The sequence below is a fragment of the Trachypithecus francoisi genome, unplaced genomic scaffold (assembly GCF_009764315.1).
Source record: "Trachypithecus francoisi isolate TF-2019V2 unplaced genomic scaffold, Tfra_2.0 Lachesis_group2, whole genome shotgun sequence".
NCBI classification, from domain to species: domain Eukaryota; kingdom Metazoa; phylum Chordata; class Mammalia; order Primates; family Cercopithecidae; genus Trachypithecus; species Trachypithecus francoisi.
Window position 1 is genome coordinate 85,634,862 of NW_022681465.1, and position 7,974 is coordinate 85,642,835.

Genomic DNA, 7,974 nt, shown 5'->3' on the forward strand with positions numbered 1-7,974 from the left:
CCATGGCCTTCAGCGAGGAACACAGGCAATCGAAGGCTGGTACTGCCAATAAGTCAACCTTGCAGGGCACACGGCAGGGTGAAGGAGGGCAGAAAGCTCATCTGCAAGGGCAATAATGAAAGGGGGTCAGCAGACAAGAGTTAGAAATGTTTGGTCGGGCACGGTGGCTCACGCCTATAATACCAGCACTTTGGGAGGCCGAGGTGGGCGGATCATCCGAGGTTGGGAGTTCAAGACCAGTCTGGCCAAGATGGTGAAACCCCATCTCTACTAAAAGCACAAAAATTAGCCGGGCATGGTGGTGGGTGCCTGTAATCCCCAGGTATTCAGGAGGTTGAGGCAGAGAATTGCTTGAAACAAGGAGGCAGAGATTACAGTGAGCTGAGATCAGCCGCTACACTCCAGCCTGGGCAACAGAGCGAGACTCCATCTCAAAAAAAAAAAAAGAAATGTTCATGACTGATCACCCTCTTAATAGCAATTTAAAATGTGAATGTTTAGGTACGCTACTAAACTTTAAGGATGATATCAGAGAAACTAGTACTCTTTTTCTGTAAGTATTCCTGGTGCCACTGACAGATCCTAGGTAAACAGACCACTGGTCTGATTTGGTGGAGTATTAATTTCCTAGGAAATTATAAAGTTCCCTAGGACACTGTAATTGGCTGTGTCAGTGCTGACATGCCAGCTGTGATGTGTACTACAGTTTTGCAAGATGTCACCATTGGGAATAACCAGCTAAAGGACACAAGCTATCTCTGTATTATTTCTTACAACTGCATGTGAATCTACAATCATCTCAAGATTAAAAATGTAATTAAAAATTCACTTATTCTACTTGAAGGAATTAAGAACATGCTATCCCAAAATATGCTGCTTTGGTATATTGGCTATTTTGAGTTTAGGGACTGAAAAAACAGCAGGACAAGAGGATCACTCAGCCCTTCCTTTTGTTTTTTTTGAAAGCAAGAGATGAAATTCCCGTGTGAAAGATGCCCTCCTTATACCAGAAAGAAGGTATTATTCTTATCGTCAAGAACAGGAGACCTGTGCTAATGAAACTTGTTAAATGAATCCTCATTTTCCTAGTCATTTCTCTACCCAATTAACCACCCTAGCCCAAGTTCCTTTACCTTGTCACATTTTAATAATTTGTGACTCTTTGTCTAATTCAGTATAAGCGTTCAATTCTGCATCTTTGAATCTTCATTTCCTTAGCCATGTAACATGTGTATTACATTTGTGTGCTTTTCTCCTATAGATCTCTCTTCTGTCAATTTAATTCCTAGGCCCAACCGAAAAACCCTAAAAATGCAGAAGTCAAGTTTTACTCTCCCTACATGCTTATAAGAATTAAATGTGAGGCTTTAAACATCGATGTAGAGTTCTCCAGTAATAACTGAACTACTTAGTATTCTAATTTTACCAGAATGAAATCTTTGAGTTACTCGATCTGCTATGACTTGAATTTTATTTCTGTCAAACCCGGCTGTCATTGCTTTGAATAGGAAGAATAAATCCAAGGCCTGGGACAGAGGCCTGAGACCTTGCAAAGCCAGTAAACAAAATCATAAGTGGATCTGCCTCATGTGCACACAGGCTTTTATGTCTCCTGTTGATCTTGTGATAGAACTCCTCTGCATGGCAGGCTGTTCTCCTACAGACAGATTTGGAGATCTTACATGCTGTTGTTCTTGAACAGGCTTTTCAGTTCATAGAATTAACCAGGTTGTTTATCACCAGGACAAAGTAGTAATTTAAAAAATAAATCTACATTAATAGACTGTTTGGGGGGAACAACAGCTCCTCCAAGATCACAGAGGAGAAGGGGGTGTTAAAACATCCGATCCCAAAGATATTTCTAGATCAGAAGCTTGATGACTAATTCATCTAAAATGAGTGTATTGGCTGCATAAATGTCTTCTTTTGAGACGTGTCTGTTCATATCCTTTGCCCACTTTTTGATGGGGTTGTTTGATTTTTTCTTGTAAATTTAAGTGATTTGTAGATTCTGGATATTAGCCCTTTGTCAGATGGGAAGATTGTAAAAATTTTCTCCCATTCTGTAGGTTGCCTGTTCATTCTGATGTCGTTTCTTTTGCTGTGCAGAAGCTCTTTAGCTTAATTAGATCCCATTTGTCAATTTTGGCTTTTGTTGCCATTGCTTTTGGTGTTTTAGTCATGAAGTCTTTGCCCATGCCTATGTCCTGACTGGTATTGCCTCGGTTTTCTTCTAGAGTTTTTATGGTTTTAGGTCTAACATTTAAGTCTTTAATCCACTTGAATTAATTTTTGAATAAGGTGTAAAGAAGGGATCCAGTTTCAGCTTTCTACATATGGCTAGCCAGTTTTCCCAGTACCATTTATTAAACAGGGAATCCTTTCCCCATTTCTTGTTTCTGTCAGGTTTGTCAAAGATCAGATGGTTGTAGATGTGTGGTGTTATTTCTGAGGCCTCTGTTCTGTTTCATTGGCCTCTGTTCTGTTCCATTGGTCTGTATATCTGTTTTGGTACCAGTACCATGCTGTTTTGGTTACTGTAGCCTTGTAGTATAGTTTGAAGTCAGGTAGTGTGATGCCTCCAGCTTTGTTCTTTTTGCTTAGGATTGTCTTGGCAATGTAGGCTCTTTTTTGGTTCCATATGAACTTTAAAGTAGTTTTTTCCAATTCTGTGAAGAAAGTCATTGGTAGCTTGATGGGGATGGCATTGGATCTATAAATTACCTTGGGCAGCATGGCCATTTTCATGATATTGATTCTTCCTATCCATGAGCATGGAATGTTCTTCCATTTGTTTGTGTCCTCTTTTATTTCATTGAGCAGTGGTTTGTAGTTCTCCTTGAAGAGGTCCTTCACATCCCTTGTAAATTGGATTCCTAGGTATTTTATTCTCTTTGAAGCAATTGTGAATGGGAGTTCACTCATTATTTGGCTCTCTGTTTGTCTGGTATTGGTGTATAGGAATGCTTGTGATTTTTGCACATTGATTTTGTATCCTGAGACTTTGCTGAAGTTGCTTATCAGCTTAAGGAGATTTGGGGCTGAGACGATGGGGTTTTCTAAATATACAATCATGTCATCTGCAAACAGGGACAAGTTGACTTCTTCTTCTCCTAATTGAATACCCTTTATTTCTTTCTCCTGCCTGATTGCTCTGACCAGAACTCCCAACACTTTGTTGAATAGGAGTGGTGAGAGAGGGCATCCCTGTCTTGTGCCAGCTTTCAAAGGGAATGTTCCAGTTCTTGCCCATTCAGTATGATATTGGCTGTGGGTTTGTCATGAATAGCTCTCATTATTTTGAGATAAGTCCCATCAATACCTAGTTTATTGAGAGTTATTAGCATAAAGGGCTGTTGAATTTTGCATCTATTGAGATAATCTATTGAGATAATCATGTGGTTTTTGTCTTTGGCTCTGTTTATATGCTGGATTATGTTTATTGATTTGTATATGTTGAACCAGCCTTGCATCCCAGGGATGAAGCCAACTTGATCGTGGTAGATAAGCTTTTTGATGTGCTGCTTGATTTGGTTTGCCAGTATTTTATTGAGGATTTTTGCATCGATGTTCATCAGGGTTATTGGTCTAATATTCTCTTTTTTTGTTGTGTCTCTGCCAGGCTTTGGTATCAGGATGATGCTGTCCTCATAAAATGAGTTAGGGAGGATTCCCTCTTTTTCTATTGATTGGAATAGTTTCGAAAGGAATAGTACCAGCTCCTCTTTGTACCTCTGGTAGAATTTGGCTCATCATCACTGGCCATCAGAGAAATGCAAATCAAAACCACAATGAGATATCATCTCACACAAGTTAGAATGGTGATCATTAAAAAGGCAGGAAACACAGGTGCTGGAGAGGATGTAGAGAAATAGGAATACTTTTACACTGTTGGTGGGACTGTAAACTAGTTCAACCATTGTGGAAGACAGTGTGGTGATTCCTCAAGGATCTAGAACTAGAAATACCTTTTGACCTAGCCATTCCATTACTGGGTATATACCCAAAGGATTATAAATCATGCTGCTATAAAGACATATGCACACATATGTTTATTGCAGCACTATTCACAATAGCAAAGACTTGGAACCAGCCCAATTGTCCATCAATAATAGACTGGATTAAGAAAATGTGGCACATATACACCATGGAATACTGTGCAGCCATAGAAAAGGATGAGTTCATGTCCTTTGTAGGGACATGGATGAAGCTGGAAACCATCATTCTGAGCAAACTATCACAACGACAGAAAACCAAACACCGCATGTTCCCACTTATAGATGGCAATTGAACAATAAGAACACTTGGACACAGGGTGGGGAACATCACACACTGGGGCCTATTGTGGGGTGCGGGGATGGGGGATTGATAGCATTAGGAAATATAACTAATGTAAATAATGAGTTAACACCAACATGGCACATGTATACATATATAACAAATCTGCACATTGTGCACATGTACCCTAGAACTTAAAGTATAATAAAAAAATTGAAATTATAAAAATTATAAGTAAAATAAAATAAAATGAGTGTGTGGAATATGTAAAATCTCCAGGTACGTTTTTACCCCCAGATTTTTTTTTTTTTTTCCCACAAACTTAATACATGGGACTGGGAGTGGTGGCTCGTGCCTGTAATCCCAGCACTTTGGCCGCTGAGGTGGGAGGATTGCTTGAGTTCAGGAGTCAAGACCAACCTGGGCAATATGATGAGACCCCATCTCTTTAAAAATAATAATAATAATAATAATAGATTGGTAGGCTAAAGTTACAGAACAAATATAGTTCTTGGTCCTATATACAAAACAACCCTCAGTGATAGTGTGTTCTTTATTCATATCCTTGAAGATCAAAGTTTAAGTAGTTTTATTTTAGGGTAGGATGTGTTTCATGCAGCATTAATTTGAATGTCTTTTTTTAAAAAAACATATAACTGATGTAGTCAGGACTGAAATTTTATTCGTCTCCTCATATGAAAGTAGTATCAGTAGCTTATTAGACAGCACTAGACCAGGAAATACAAGGGCATTATAATGAATAATTCTAAGCTCATTATGATCTCAGTGAACAGGTTCAGGTTCAGCACAATATTAGAACCGACGTTTATTAACATTGATGGCACAAAGCATATGTCTAATCCATTCTAATGGAGTCATTATTTAGTGTGGCACTGCACCGCCAAATGCAGCCATGTTTGTGGAAAGACAGGAAGTTGTTACAGGGCCAGGAGCAGTGGCTCACATCTGTAATCTCAACACTTTGGGAGGCCAAGGTGGGAGGATCGCTTGAGCACAGGAGTTTGAGACCAGCTTGGGCAACATAGTAAGACCTCATATCTCTAACAAAAAAAAAAAAAAAAAAAAAAATAGAAAAAATAAAAAATAGGAAGTCATTACAACATAATTTTACACCAGAAAATGTACTATCAAGACCCATAGACATATGTAAACATGGTCCCTTTTCTAGGCATGGACACTTACACCTTTGTCATCTAAGAAAGATGAAGGTCTAAGGCAGAAACACACCTCCTTTATTAACTAAAATGTCTTATTACATCAGATCCCTTAAATTATCCCACTAATTACATTTAAATAAAAAATGTGGGGATAAATTAGATTTAATCGAATTAAAACAAAGTTTCAAATACAGCTAGATGGCTGTTTTGTTAGAACCTGTTTAGCTGTAAATTCCATTTAGAGTTGTTAATAGTATTTCTCTTTAACTCTTTAACCTGCCCATCATTATGATGAATTGTCAAATGTCCTACAAAGTAGAATAAACATTCTTGGACCTCTTTTCAGGTCAGGCATTATTGGAAATTTCCCCTTTTCATTTTACTATTATTTTTAAGACAGTCTCACTCTTTCACCCAGGCTGGAGTGCAGTGGTGCAATCTCGGCTCACTGCAACCTCTGCCTCCCAGGTTCAGGCGATCCTCCCACCTCAGATTCTCGAGTAGCTGGGATTACAAGTGTGCGCCACTATGCCTGGCTAGTTCTTTTTATCTTTTTCTTTTTTTTTTTAATTTTTTTTTTTGAGGCAGAGTCTCACTCTGTTACCCAGGCTGGAGTGCAGTGGTGCGATCTCGGCCCACTGCAACCTCCACCTCTTGGGTTCAAGCGATTCTTCTGCCTCAGCCTCCCAAGTAGCTAGGACTACAGGCGCCCAGCACCACGCCCAGCTGATTTTTTTTTTTTTTTGTATTTTTAGTAGAGACGGAGTTTCGCTATATTGGCCAGGCTTCATGTGATCCGCCTGCCTCAGTCTCCCAAAGTGCTGGGATTACAGGCATGAACCACTGTGCGCAGCCTAAGTTTCCCTTTTTTATTTACCAGTCCTGAGCTGGGTTCACAACCTGAAGTAAGTCCTTGCGGTGCAATTGTGTCATGTTGATGAAATCATATGACTTTGCCAAGCTTCAATTTCCTCATCTGTAAAATGAGGATAATGTTGCAGAATTCAGAGGTAACATATAAGGCACCTAGCACAAAACCTGCCCACAGTAGGCCCTAAATCAGTGGTAGTCGACATCAAATAAAGCTGATTAACCAGCTTTATTTGAAACTTATTTCTACTTTAGATAATTTCACAATAAGTCTGAGACATGCTGTAACAGATTTTCTTGCCTCTCCGTGATAAACGCAAATGAAGCAAAACGAACGCTCGTGGCTTTTCAGATAAAAGACTAGGTAGTGACCTCTAGTGGTAAACAGACAAAATGCCTAAAGGCGATTGATACATTTTCTCCCCTACTTAGGATTCAGCCTGAAATTGGTCACAGAAGTGCAATGTAAAGCTATGAGATCAAATGGAATTAATATTTGGATAAGAATTTAGCCTTCATGCCATCCTGTAAAACAATGAAATAAAGGAAAATGTCCTTGCCTTCTATTATGCCAAAATTGCAGTTTAATCATATGAGCAACAAAAGAATCAGGGCCAGGCAAAGTAGCTCATGCCGGTAATCCCAGCATTTTGGGAGGCCAAGGCAGGCAAATCACTTGAGCCCAGGAGTTTGAGACCACCCTGGGCAACAGATGAAACCCCGTTTCTACTAAAAATGCAAAAATTAGCCTAGCCAGGCATGGTGGCATGTACCTGTGGTCTCAGCTACTTGGGGGGTTGAGGTAGGAGGATAGCTTGAGCCTGGGAGGTTGAGGCTGCAGTTAGCCATGATCACACCCCTGCGCTCTAACCTGGGTGACAGAGCAAGACTCTGTTTCAAAAAAAAAAATCAGAGCCAGAAAAAATCATATTTGATTTTTTGACAAATATGAACCATTTTGATTCATTTTTGCACAAATGACCAGATGTTACATCAAAATTTACTTCAGTAATACCTTAAGTGGAATTAAAAACTTCTTTCCAAGTATATAGAGTTGTTTATAATGGATCATTTTACAGAACTTCTGATAGTGTAGTAAAAAGAAAATGTGCTGTCGGATCTTCTCTGATGACATTCTCTAAGCACTAGTTATTACTTATAGAGCTTGCCTTCACTGGACATTAGCAGGGCTGGTTCCCATCCAGTTTCTGAACTCCTACAATCTCCATTTCTACCAACATTATTACTCCTGAAATTCAGTCAGTGCAGTACAGGATGGTGGTTAAGAGTGTGAACTCTGATCCCAGCTTTACCATTTGTTGACTATGTGAGCTTGATGTCTCAGTTTCTTCATCTATAAAACATCAGTGTTAATACCAGCTACCTTATAGGTGGTTCTCATGGTGGATTAAGCTAATATATAGACAGTGATTAAAACAGAGCCTGGAATTATTATTGAGCAGCTGTTATACACCTATACCATGACAGGGACTATGGAGAATGCATCAGAAGCTTAAAATCTAGGCCCTGTCCTCAAGAGTTTATAGTTTACATGGAAAAATTTTGTTAGAGGAGTAGGTCTTTATTCCACTTGTTGGTTTGCAGGAGGGGGATTTTTTTTTAAAACATACCCCTAGCTTCTTATGCC